Raw genomic sequence first — 14,939 nt, 5'->3', positions numbered from 1 at the left:
GTCGCCAGTGTTAAGTATGGAGAATAAAGGAGACCAGACATCTGACCAGTCACTTCAACTCTTTAATATAGTGATAGAACATAACAGAGCAATGCTATGGGCAGCAGTAACCCTTTTATAGGGTTAGCTGCTGCCTTATTAACCAATGAAAATGTGCAACAGGTTCAAACTACTGACCAATAAGGACAGTCCCAAAAGTGGCCAATCAGGGACTGGTTCTGGCCCAATCCCAAGTTGTTGTATAAGGACCAATCAAGTGTGCAGGTTTTCAACCCCTAATTTGCATTTAGGTTATTCACTTTTATTGATTCACAACAGAAACCAAAATACAGGAAGAATAGAGTCCCCACCAGAGAGCATAAACACCATTCTGCCATTACTGTCAGCCCCTGAGAGTTGACTAAATTTCTAGTGATTGATTTCTAGACTTGGAGACCCCTGCAGAAACTAGCAGGGATGTGTATGAAAATACCTAAGAATGTCCTCTTTAATACAAATAAAAATTGCTTGCTCATGCATCATTGTGACTTTGAGTAAACTTTAAATTTAAGTCTTTTTACCTAGTAAAACTTATCTCCACAAGTATTAAAAAATGTTTGCATACCATAGTATATATGAAGTAGACATAGGTTCATTAAAGATTATATGAGTAAAAGAGGGGGAACATAACACCAGTAAAAGTTGCTGGCATATATGTCCCCAGCATGCATACTAAGTTTAGACTTTGTAGGTTTTTTTTTTAATCTGCTGATCAAGCTATTATCATATTTGAGGGACTTACTCCAAGTATAACAGCCCGCCACATTAGATCTCTTAAAGAAAGCCTGCTGCAAGTACCATCTGCCAGTGAGTTACATTTGGTGTATATACTTATTTTTTTCTTTTTGTGGGATTTGTAGATTTTGCTTTTAATAATATTTAATCTTTAATACTGATTTTTATATTTTTACAGTGACTGTTTTATATATGCATTGTTTATATGACTTATATATCACATAGATCAGTGATGGCTAACCTTTCCATCCACACATGCCAAAAGTGCATACATCTGCATGTGTGCCAGCACCATAAGGCACACCGCATATCTCTGTGCTTGCACATCTAAACCCTCTCCTCCACTCCCCTCCACCTCCCGCACATATGTGGCAGCTAGCCGATGATCAGCTGGTTGGTAGGCAGCGCACGCACCTGCCCAGTGGGTAATACTCACGTTCTGGTGGAGATGGCTCTGCATGCCACTTCCGGCATGCATGCCATAGGTTCGCCATCATGGGCATAGAGTCATTTTAATCATATAAATTTGATAAAATGATTAATATGATTAATTGTAAGTATGTTTGACTATATTTTGGATAATGTTCCATTTTTTTGTTTTGATTGGTGGTTTTAAAATCTGCAGTTCTGAAACTAGCAATTTCAGAAGTCTGTGAGGCACCTATCTCCGTCAGGAAAGAAAAAATTGATCTTCACTTAACATTAGTAAAAAGAGGATGGAAGAAATTGCTACATCTGTACAAACCTTTACTCAATTTTCAACAAAACAAAACAATAAAGAGCTGTAAGGTTTACCTTCTCGTCCTGGCAGAAATGGAAAGCCTGTGATAATGACAGATTGCCTTAGGAAACTGGACATAAACATTCCTCAAATTTATAGTATTTATTTTTCATCAGGAACCAGACTGAGAAAATTTTAATTGTGTGATGTACAACCGTGAAATACTAACTGTGGCAGAAGTTTGTATTAATTACTGATACTGAATTACTGGTTAAAAATTTTATTTATGCTGTAGCTAATCTTAACGTTTTACTTATTAAAAAAAGAACTTCATTTCTTTAAAATAAAAGGATATTTTTTAAAAAATTAAATAAAAACAAGATACAATCATAATTAGCACAAATTGGTCATCTGTTGCATCACAAAGTAAAGTTTTTCTGTGAGTACAATTGCATACGTAATAATGAATGTAATACAGTGGTGGGATTCAAATTTTTTTACTACTGGTTCTGTGGTCTGGCTTGGTGGGCGTGGCAGGGAAAGGATACTGTAAAATCTCCAGCCAGAGGTGGCATTTGTTGGTTCTCCAAACTACTCAAAGTTTCCTTCAAAACCTGCAGAATACCACCTCTGATGTAATACATTTTATGAGACATCCCTCTCATTAGTCAGATATACGACTCAGAGATTAACTGCCACCCCTTCCTACTCAAATCTACTTTTAGAAAAACATGGGTACTAGAACAGGAAACAAAGTGAGATTGTTTCAAATTTTCATTGTTTCTTATCAATAGAAAGAATCAAAAACTGACTATGTTCCTGTTTCTGAAATCAATTTCAGTAGCATGTTTGAATTCCATAGACAGATCTGTGACTATGTATGCTGATGAGTCACAAGCAGAGGGAAAACTGGTCATGTACTTCCTCCTGGGTCTTTGAAATGATATTTTGTCACCTTGAGTTGAACAAAATAAAGATGGGATATAAATATCATCAATCTTTTAAAATGTTTGCAACCATTAAGCATAGCATCTTTCTTTATAAATATAGGCAAAGGATTTCTCTTTGGCTCTTATCACCTTTATTTTTTGATTTGTCCCTATTCTTCTTCAACAGCAATTATCTAAAATGAAATATATATTCTGATATTAAGCAAAGCTTAATTATAATTATATTAATTAATTAATCCAATTATAATTATCATGATCACATCATCAAGCAGATGTTTAGATCAGGTATGACATTTTTATCCACCTATTTAGTTTTTCCCAAGGACCCAGATAGGCAGATGTTGATTTTTGATAGTGTTAAATGTATTGTCACAGGATGTAAGCTGTTCAGAGTAAAGCTGCCTTTTGCAATTGACTGACACTGATGTGTTCAGATAGTGCTCAGCTGTTTTGGAATTATATCCAAGGTGCCTATAAAAAGGTAAAGTTTTTCCCTGTCCAATTGTATCCAACTTTAAGGAGTGGTGCTCATCTCCATTTCATTTCATAGCCAACATTGACTGAAGCAATTCTTTTTTTTTTTTAACAAATTTTATTCAGTTTTTCACATTAAAAACAAAAATCTCTTTTTAGTGGACAACATATTTCTGGGTCATCACCTTTACATACAAATATGACAGCAATTATACATTCATATATGCATACTTAATTCTATTATTACCTTTTCCATTCCAAATTTTCAGTAAGGAGAGAAACAAACACATTAATTCTAGCCTCTTTCATTAATCTCAATCGAAACATCTTTTTGTTTCATTTCAATTATTTCAAATATAATCCTTTAATATTTATTTTAAAAATAAACAATATGTGTTTGCATAATAATAATAATAATAATAATAATAATAATAATAATAATAATAATAATAATAATAATAATAATAAAAGTTACCAATGTCTCTCCTTGCTTTTAATAGTCTATATTAACTTATTAATGTAGTTGTTTCTTTAGTTTGTCATATTCCCTTTCCATCACTAAAAAAAACAAAACAAGTATAGGTTTCCCCCCTTTTACTGCTTTGAGTGTGACACCTCAATGATTAAAATATACCTTTATTCCCTCATCTTGATTCCCAATAAACCATTATTTTTAAGAAGTTACAATAATAATCATTACATCTTTTCATTTGGATTCCGCAGCATATTTCCCCCCCTTGATTTTTAATAAGAGTTATCAGTATCTATATTACCTTATTTTCTAAATATTTTTAATTGCAGAAATATTCTTATTACCCCTTGTCACCCTGCAGAATCCACTTTTTAATTCATCAACCATTATCTCTGGAAAAAAAATTTCTTTTCAACATTTTACTATTTTCGTATTTCTTTATTTCATGCACCTGTTTCTTACTGCTTCTCCTCCTCCTCTTTTCCCCATATCTTTTCTCATTCCAGTTTATATCCCTCTCTTTCTTAATATCTTCCTTTCCCCTTTTGTGCTGGGTCTTTCTGCCTTTCCTGACTTCACAGGTATTCCCCCTTTTGATTGCCTTCTTAAATCTCAACTTTTTAACCTTCCTTCTTTCCCCTTGTCTTTGTAGTGTTCTTTGTATTAATTGTCTATTTAAAATGTCTTTTCCTTGAGTCGAATCCTCCTCCTCTAAAGCTCTTTCTTCTTGTTCTTCAATCGCCATTTCCATTTTTTCTAACACAGAGCAAAGTGATTCGCCTCTTTCCTGTACTAATTCTCTCATATTTTTAAGTTCCATTTTTAATTCCCGAAGAGATATCATCATTACACACTCTTATATTTTATTATCGTTAAAGTCCACACACACACACACACAAAACACTTTTACTTTCCTTCTTTCTTCTTGCAATTTTCTAAAGTTCTCAGTTATTCCTGCCGAGGGTCCATACCAAAAACATCAATCAATCCCACAGTCAGTCTTTCCTTGCTTTTTTCTTTATTCTGGTTCTGCTTTCACTTTCTAAGATTCTTACTTTGTTTCAATATTTCTTTAATATTATATCCACACAAGTTCATTCAGAAACAGGATGCTTTCCCTTGTTTGAGCTCAAGTTTTTGTCAAAAGGTGGCACTCTCCATTGTACAAAGTCTTCACCTTTTCCCCTATTTTTTTATTTAGGGTTTTTTGAACCTCAATATTCCAGCACAGTCCAGTCTCCAATTTGTAAACTTTATTATTATTATTATTTGACAATTTTAAGTCCAGCTTTATTTTATGCCTGTTTATTGCCAAAATATTTTAGTCCAATTTAGTTAAATCTTTAGTTCCAGCTTCTTCCTTTCCGGGTTTGAAGCCCTGCTTAGCTGTCAAAAATATTTTTTTTTCCTGTCCCTTTGTAATTTCGCCGCTCACTTTTCTTTTCTTAAAAATTCCATGGTACCTTAATCCCGGGGTACTTTTGTTTAGTTGTATTGCCCAGTTGTTCCAGTTCAGATGTTATCCACCTCTTTCTTCCCTCCTGCACAAATCTTAATCCAGCTGAGTCCTCCTCTTTGGGGTGGCCATTTTAAACCACCACTGCAATCGACTTTGGGGGGGAAAAGACCCAGGGGGGGAGATGTGGCTCCCCTCAACCTGGCTTGCAGCTTCCCCTTACTCCGCCTCCCCTTCAAGGCAGCTTCAGCCCCTAATCGTAATGATTGGGGCTCTCCAACGAAAGAGCACAGACCATAGCTGCAGAGAGCCGCGATCTACAGTCCGTCAGCGAGGAGGCTCTGCCTTCTTCCCGACTGAAGCAATTCTGTAGTCATGTGGTCAGCATGACTATACAATGAGGTCAGAGGTGGTATTCAGCAGGTTCTGACCAGTTCTGGAGAACCAGTAGTGGAAATTTTGAGTAGTTCAGAGAACCAGCAAATACCACCTCTGACTGGAGAACTGGTAGTAATTTTTTTTTAATCCCACCACTGAATCAGGTGCACAGAACACTGTTACCTTCCCCACCAAAGATGTCCCTACTTATCTACTTGCATGCTTTCGAAGTTGTCCAATTATTATCTCTTGTACGGATAATTGATTTTACCATAAGCTTAACTTCATATAAATTTAGCTTTTGGTATCATAGTTTGATATAGTGCCTGTTTTACCCAAGATATTATAGATTTGCTTGGAAATACTACTGTTTAATCGTTCTTTCGCCTGTCCTTAGCACACAGACCTTTATTCTGTAAGAAGCACTTTTGTTAAATTTCATGACATTGCTGTAGCCTCTGATCTTAATATTCTAAGACAAAGGGAAGGGAAGATGTATATATGTCAGTTAAAAGAATTGACTCTAAGCAAAATGATACTGATCTCAGGGTGCTTTGCAGTTATCACTTGAGACTTTCAAGAAGAGATTAGACTGCCATTTGTCAGAAATGGTGTAGGGTCTCCCGCTTGGGCGGGAGGTTGGACTAGATGACCTACAAGGTCCCTTCCAACTCTAATTATCTGTTATCTGTTATTTGCCAATGTGGTGCTATCTGGGCTTCACATGGACGACAGATTGTGAGACTCTGCACTAGAAGAATCCTCAAATTTCAAGCAGAGTTTGTAGGCTATTGTTGTGTTCAGACATAAGGTGAACCATTGAAGTTGGAATGAAAGCAGATGAAAAGAACCTTGATGTGTAATGAAGATTCTGGAGGTATACAAACACTATTGTATGAATAGCATTACTCTCAAAGCAGCATTAATTACTTCTTTAATAAGAAGGAAGGTCACATCATTTGCTGATGTATGAAAGTAATGGAGTGGGTAGATTCAGCCTTTGTTCCCTAAAGAGAACAAAAGCCTTTTACCTTTATAATTAAGTATTCTCTTTTCAAAAATCTGCCAATTAATAGCACATATGTTGCAGCTTGCCTATAAAATCTAAATGGCAAGTGTTCTCTGAGCAAGTACTGTATTTAAAAAGGAGGAGGACTTTCATTTTATCACAACAAATGGTTTGAATCTCCCGTTTCTTTGGAGCCATTCCTCTTAAGATGGAAAAATGTTCTCTACCCAAATGTGAACAACATAAATGTGAATAATTTTTAAAAAAGGTATTTTTGTGAAGGCTAAAGAAAACAAAAATGAGAAAAAGAATTAACAAATGAATTCAGCACAAATGGTTCTTTAAAACCTAATATCAGATCTGATGTAGGAATACTGGCAAGGTGTGGTGTTGTATGAGGCTTTCTATGTGGCAAAAGACATAATAAAGAATTATAGGTCAGTATTCTGGTTAATGCTATAATTGGTCTCAACTCTGCTTTTTATTTTCATTTCTTTTATCTTCTTTCTCCCTCCCTTCTTGAGCCAATTGCTCCTCTAAAAGAATTACATCATTTTATATAACAAACACATACTTTAGTTACGTGTTTATTGGTATATAAAATGACAATAGTCATGAGGAGATAGGAGAAAAGACATTATGCTATGAAATGACATTATATTATGAAAGAGTAAAATAAGGAACAGTAATAAAGGAAAAAATAATAATAAGGTTCAGAGAATCTTCCAGAACCTCATAACCACCAAGGGAAAGTTTCACATATGAACAAGGTACTAGCTGCTTCCGTTAGTCGTTCCTTGTGTATATGCGGTAGCTTAGCCAACATAATGAGCATTCATTATATTGCTTTTGAGTAACAAAATTAATAGCTTGCACAAAACCAGCAAGAGAGACAAAGAATAAGGTGGATTTAAATCCTACTTAGCCCCATCCCTTTAAATGCAGTTACGAAGTTAAAAGGTCCTGCTACTTTACATGTAGCAGGACCATAGGAAGCATGGCTCCTGCCTTCCTGCCTTCCTATCCTAATGGAGGATTAGATCCATATATTAAAAGTATCTTGTGAGCCTGTGTTTATGTTCTTGCTACAGTGGCAACATTTTAAACTTCAGTGATACCTCTTAGTTTGCAGCGCTCCACCGTCCATGGTTGGAAGCATGATGTAAAATTAAGAGGGACAGATCACAATGCCAGAAGAGGTAATCATACTCTAATATTAATCCAGCTATAGGGAAAATATTGAGCATCAGGTACTGGGAAAGGAGGAGGAGGAGGGGGGGGAAAGGAGGGGGAGGGGGAGGAAGAAGAAGAAGAAGAAGAAGAAGAAGAAGAAGAAGAAGAAGAAGAAGAAGAAGAAGAAGAAGAAGAAGAAGAAGAAGAAGAAGAAGAAGAAGAAGAAGAAGAAGAAGAAGAAGAAGAAGAAGAAGAAGAAGAAGAAGAAGAAGAAGAAGAAGAAGAAGAAGAAGAAGAAGAAACCTCTATGTTGCTTTGCTACTATCAGGCAATCTGTCATGTTTCTGTTTTCAAACTCTATTTGCTTAAATAAAAATCCACCCTCATATCTACAATAAACTTGAAATTTAACATTGTCCTTCCCAACTCCTAGACCAGAAATTATATTTAAATTTTCCCAACCTCTCTGGAATAGCATTATCCCTGGTTTCACAATGGTCCCAATCCTATCTTTTTGGAGGGCCGTTAAGATATTGTTCTTCCAACAGTTGTTTGGGGAATAAGCCAAGTTTTTATTCTGTTCAATATGAGGTTGTGTGTTGTTGTTGCTTTGTCTGAAGCAGTCATATTTTCTTGTGTTCTATTGCATTTATGTTTTTATTCTTAAGCTTTAAGCTGTATCTCAAATCATAAACTACTTAGAATAATTGTGCTCTGTAAATCCACCAGTTGTAGTTATCATTCTGAAATATTTTAATTGCTGTTTGCAGATAAAGCGACAGCCTCTTTTCTGCACTGCTTCACGCTAGCGGATACTTTACAAGATATCTAGTAACAGTAAGCAAACAATTCCCAATAGAAATCTTCTCTTATGCTCATTTTAAAAGATTATTTGCTTTTAATGTGTTTGAGTTCATAACAATAAACAACATGAACAACCCATTGACTTTCCATGCAAGAACAGGAGAATGATTATGGGCAGGAGTGGGATTCAAAAATCCCAGCAACCAGTTCGCTGCCCAGTTGCTGGGTAGGCATGGCCATAGTGGGCGTGGACTACTGGAACTTCCGGGAGAGCCGTTTTTCACCTTCCCAAGGGTCCAGAGGCTTCCCTCAGCCTCTGGGAGAATGAAAAAAGCCTCCCTCAGGCTCTGGAGACCCTCCAAAAGCCAGAAACAGGCCCATTTCTGGACTTCTGGTACTTCCAGAAGGCCCATTTTTTTCTCCTCTCAGAGCATCCGCGTGGCCCCTGCACTTACCTGCATCGAAAATGGGCCATGTGGAGAGTCCTGGGAGGGGATGGGTGGGGTGGGCGGGGCCAGCCGGCTGGTTCAAATACTGCTTCTGCGAACCAGATGCAAATTTAATATCCGGATCGCTCGAACCAGTCCAAACTGGTAGAATCCCACCCCTGAATATGGGCTTATTCTTGGTCTGTGGAACCTAAATTAGGCAAGACTATTTTTTTTATTTTTTTTGACAAATCTTTGTTTGCAGAGAAACATCCATGCATACTTGTAACAATATGTAGTGCTATTACTGGCAATATTTCCAATTTGATATGTAACAGAGATCACAAGCTGTGCTTACAAGACAAAAAGAAGGTGTAGAGCATGGAAAGGCAAAACACATTTGTTCATGCATCATCACTTACAGCCTAGAGTTCAGGCTTCTAGCAGTGTTTGTGTCTGGAATCACACGGAGTCTATTTGTAATGTTTTGAACGGGCACAAGTCTTTTACAGATGATGTTTTATCTCCCATGTGGGGCTACCAGCATAATGGGAAAGAACTGCTAATATATTCTGAGAAACACATTCATGATTAATTAATTTTTCTCTTAACATACTGGTGTGCTGTTTTGTTCCTAGGCTTCTTGAAAGATTGGTAAGTGATTGAATGATCCATCAGTGTTTTACCCATCCTCGTAGAAGGTCACAGGCCAAACATCTGCATCAATCATTGTTTTAGTTATGTGTTGTGTCCCCAAGTTAAAATCAATGTTCTGAGGCTAATATTTTCACTACTTTAGGATGAATGTTTTAAATCTGTTATTTATTGTTACATGTCTAGCTAATCAAAACAGCACATGGGGATGGAATGGGGGTGAGAATGTGGACAAGGATCTTCTTTGTTTTTGTTTTTTCCCCACAAACAACTCTGGAACACTGAAGATGCCAAGAGATTTTTACTGGCCAAAGTTACTTTGTGAGCATCATGTTAAGTAGGGATTTTATCTGGAGTGTCTTTTGTTTCTAGTTCAACACTGTTGAAACGCAACACTGAGGTGGCAAATGTAGTTTACAAATGAAAAATATTTTGTTTCTATTTTGTTTCTATTCTATCTTAGTAACATCATTTCACCATTTTATTTAATTATTAATTCAGTGCAATCATGAAAATAAAATTAGGAATATCCTTTTCATTTAAAGCCCAAAGCATGAGACATTTCCAAGTAGAGGAATTATTTAAGTCCCATCTCAATCTTCTTTATAAACTTTGGATTTCATCTCCTAAGGACACTGTTACAAAAATAACAGTATATAATATTATATTGGTTGAATGTTGAAGAAGATAATTTGTCTTAAATGGTGTAGAGTTTCATGCTTGAGAAGAGGGTTGGATTAGAAGATCTCCAAGATGCCTTCCAATTCTGTTATTCCTCTATTCTGATGCTTGATATACCTCACTCTTCCCAAACAAACTCACTTTCATAATATCTTTGTCTACTGCTAATCATTTGTTCAGTTTCATGGCAAAAGAATATTGATACTCCGAGCTGGTATATCCTCTGTGTAACTGTTGTACAATTTTCCCAACAATTATATAGTCAAACTTCAATGCAAGATTACAACAAAATCGACAGGAAGAAGTTATTTCCTGTCATAAATTTCCTATGTTCTATATGCAGGATTTTTACTTTAACTAGGAACACATTCAGTGGAAGTACCTATCTGCCATCTGAAATATACTTTCCATGGCAAAAGAGATAAAATTAACTCTTTAGATACCATAGCTAATTTAATAGCATTCATGCAATGGCCACATGAACACTTGAACATATACTCTAAAAAGAGAGTAAACATATTGTCATTACCACATGATGTGCATAAGGAAGGCACGTGTATCACTGACACATCCTGTCTTCTTGCCTTTGTTTCTTTTTATAAACTTGTCATGTGCATAAATAAAGCTAAATAAGATAACAAGTTATTTTAAGTAAAATGGTATGTACATTAATTTACAAGTCCTACTGGAATCTTTTTCTGTATTTCCTTGATAAGTAAAAAATAGCATGGGTAGCATGTGATATTTAAATTGTGAGAGAAAAAAATGGCACTGTGACTGTTCTGCTTGTATATTAATTCATTTCAAGATTTTGGAATAAATTTATTGTATAAAGTTGTACAAAATTGTCTAGATTCAGAAGATAATTGTAAGTCCATCTCCTAATTGCAATTCATAAAAGTTTTTGTATCTGCCGCATCCATATCTTGTGAAACAGACAAGTTTTACTGCTATAATCCTAAATCCAGGGATTGTGTGAGGACTTATCTATATGAAGCTTTCAAATATAGAACCCAAAAAACTCACCAAAGCATCCAGAGATCACATACTTCTCTCACAAAAATAAATTGAAGATTTACTTTAGTTTGATGAAAATAAGAACTAAGGGTGACATGATAGCAGTGTTCGAATATCTTAGGGGCTGCCACAAAGAAGAGGGAGTCAAGCTATTCTCCAAATAGCTTGAATGGGTGGAAACTAACCAAGGAGAGAAGCAACCTAGAACTTAGGAGAAATGTCCTGGCAGTTAGAACAATTAATCCATGGAACAACTTGCCTCCAGAAGTTGTAAATGCTCCAACATTAGAAGTTTTTAAGAAGAGATTGAATAACCATTTGTCTGAAATGGTATAGGGTTTCCTGCCTAAGCAGGAGATTGGACTAGAACACTTCCAAGATCCCTTCCAACTCTGTTGTGCTATGCTATGCTATGCTATGCTATGCTATGCTATGCTATGCTATGCTATGCTATGCTATGCTATGCTATGCTATGCTATGCTATGCTATGTTATGCTATGCTATGCTATGCTATGCTATTCCATTCTACTCCTTAAAATTTTAAGAATGCAGAACTTATATACTGCTACACTACATGTCTCAGTATCCCTTAACTATGGCTATGTAGGGCTAGTCTAAACTGTCACTTCACTGAAGTCTATCACACCACCTCCCCACTTCATAATTACAATCCGTCACAGTTCTGTTGCGTAAGTTTAAGAGCTTCTATTTCTTTACTGAAGCCTTGGAGCATAAAACTATAAATGACCAGTAGTGAATGTTCTCCTAGCCACAAAGTAGTATCTCCCACCACATGCATAGGGTCTAGAATATTGTTCCAAAAAGATCTCCTATTTCTACTGAGAGAATCCTTTTTTCAGGGGTTTATGCAACGTTTGTCACAGTGTCTCTTACTGACCTGAAAAACAACAAAGGAAGACTTTTCCAAGGATCTTCATATTCTTTAGAAGCATTTTCTAGTAAAAAAGCTCAAGAATCTGGTCTGAACACTTGCAGAGATTTATCTTCTTGCAAAGCTTCAGCAGGATATTCATGCCTCACTAAAGAAAGCTATCAGCTTTGCAAGATACATCAGCAAGTACTTACAATAAAAAACCAAATTGCTCATTGCAGGTTTTTTTTTAATGGCTACTAATCTGTCTTTAAAATGATCAAAAATAACCTTTCCCTACGGGGCCATAGCCCACCTGAGTGAGTGTACAATGTCATTTCCGTCATCAAAATCCTCTCATCTGCGTAGTTATGATTTCCCTTAGTACCGGTAATATTTTGAATGAGTTTGTTTTTTCCTTCATGTTGCATAGATCCCCTTGCCCTGCATTTTGCCATCACTGTTCAAATCAACCTTGTTGATTTGTGGGTGGAATAGAGGTGTAGAGCTCAGGAAACTCTTTAATGTTTAGCTTTTACATTCCAGACTAACACTTTAGATTTTATATGCTTGCATCACAGCTAGCTTTAGTGGTAAAATAGAGAAATGCTGCAAGTGAAGGTATTTTAAGTGTGATATCCACTTTCAGACACAGCCCAATGCTTTACTAATCTGAGCTATAATCACATTACAATTCCCTGCTTCCTCAGCGGCAACGAATAAGAGTAACTACCATTCCAAATAAATAAATATCAGGAAGACATTAGTTATCTTAGACCACCCATTATGTCTGGATTTCCTCTATTTTCAATTTTGCAAGGGTCTTCTAAAAATGTGTAATTTAGAAGGCCTTTAGGCACAAATTATTGCTAGAAAAACTACTAAAGATGGACGCAAAGCTACAAGTAGCATCACATGCCAAATTCTTGATTGCTCCTTTCTTTATATTTATTCAAAAATTCAAGAAGTATTCTGCATCTAATTAAACCATGTAAGCGGATTGAACTGGCTTTGGATCATACCTCACCTCAGGAACTAATCTGATCTACAAAATCTTAAGAAATTAGTAATTGATCTGTTGAATCCAAAAAGCAGTTGGACACTTATATATCTTAACAGACATACTTACTGTATGTACTGTATGTAAGAGACATACAATAAGCATAATGGGTCATTTGTTGCATTTGTATCTCTGGCTATTCATCTGTCTAAAATATCAATATATCCTTATGTAGCAGTTGAAATTTTTGTGCAATTGGAATGTTTCCTGGCCACTACTGCTTGTGGGGGTATCTAACAAAGAAAGTGAAAATCAATCATTGCATTCATTATCTTCTATCATTGCATTCATTATCTGCTAATCATTGTAATCATAACGCTGCTATCCTTTTCCTATTACTCCATGAGACCATCTATACAGAATATTACTAAAACTAACCACCCCATCCAGGTAATACATCCTCAGAACAGCAATCAAGAATGTGACATGCTATCTGACTACAATCTACTGAGAAACATTTAAGACATGCTGTTTTTCTGTGAGAAATGCCTTAGTGAAACCATTATACCAGAGTAAGTGAAAGAACTACCCTTTTCTTATAATTACCAACTGCTCTTCAGGTGTTAAATCTCTCATTGTACTTAACAGCACTGTCACATCAATACATTAAAAATGATCAATTGCCCATATAGACAGCGTGGCAATTATGGAGGCTGTATGCAAGGCATAATGTCTAAACTTGTTGTAGAAAGATGGGATAAAATCCGCTCCTTCGGCCCTCTCCTCCTGCCTTCTCACAGCTACATATTACACTACTTGGAAAGGTAATTAGGACTGAACCATAACCCTTAGTATGAAAAGTCTTTAAAATCCTTTGTAATAAAAAAGTATACTGTGAGAGTGATGCAAGATATATTTTATCAAGAGCATTTGCCCATTACTTTGAATGGCCAGGTGTGAATTTGCAGCAAGAGGATTCTATTTAAATCTAATTTTGTTAAAATATAAACATAAAGGAAGATATAACAATGTTCAGGGAATAAACTAGGCTAGAGGGATTTATTATCAAATAGGTTCATTATTTGGATGGATTAAACCAGTGGCGGATTCAGTCGGTTCACACCAGTTTGGGTGAACCGGTTGTTAAAAAACCCACCCACTCCTACAATCAAAGTGGATCCTGGGCGCTGTGCTGCACTGCAATGGAGAAACAGGCAACGAAGCAGCCAGCACGAGGGAAGAAGGCCACTTTCCCTCTTTCTTCTCCCTGCTCTTCCTCCTTCTCTTGTGCCGGCCGCTCTGTTATCCATTTCTCCATTGCAGCTCAGCACATTGTCCAGGATTCTCTTTGATAGCAGGGTGTGTGTGTGTGTGTGTGTTTAACAATGAGTTTGCCCAGGGTCAGGTTGGCGATCACAGGAGGCTCATCCTGCATGTGCAGCAGAGCTGGAGGATGGAGATGGGCCATGCCTCCCACAACAGCCAACCTAACCCTGGACAAACTGGTTGTTACATTATTTGAATCCCACCACTGGATTAAATGATACATTCAGAAATTGTCATGCCCTCATCAGAGTCTGAATCTGTGGGGGAAGATGATCTGGAATAAGAGCCTACAGAGATCAAGAGGGTGGCTCTGTTGGCCTTGGAGGAAACTGAGGAAGGGCAGAGTCAGTCCGGGTAAGGCCTTTCAGGATTAGATAGACTTGCAGACAGGGAAGAGCAGAAGAGACAGAGCTCAGCCAAGAAGCAAGGACCACTCCCTCCTGATCCTAGAGCACGGAGAGAAGAGAGAAGGCGAGATGAACACAGATTGAGCCAGCTATGAGGGAGGAGAGTGCCCCTCCCCCTTTACAAGGCACACCTGGGGACCGGATGTAAGGTGGTACTGGTAGGAGGAGCATTCATTGGGAACAAGTGTTGAATCTGTCGGGCCTTGTATGCACTTGCCAATGCCTGGAAATTACTGTGCTCTGTCTTGTGGGGCTTGCCTGGTTTTGACTGGCTTACTGGGCTTCTTCATCTTGGTTATGTTTGGCTAACCTGGCTTATTGGACTGTTGGTCCTGATTACTGTT

The sequence above is a fragment of the Notechis scutatus genome, chromosome 3 (assembly GCF_049901735.1).
Source record: "Notechis scutatus isolate UNSWTSFEM ecotype Mainland chromosome 3, rNotScu1.2, whole genome shotgun sequence".
Classification (NCBI taxonomy): Eukaryota; Metazoa; Chordata; class Lepidosauria; order Squamata; family Elapidae; genus Notechis; species Notechis scutatus.
Note: the sequence above shows the minus strand (reverse complement) of the source record.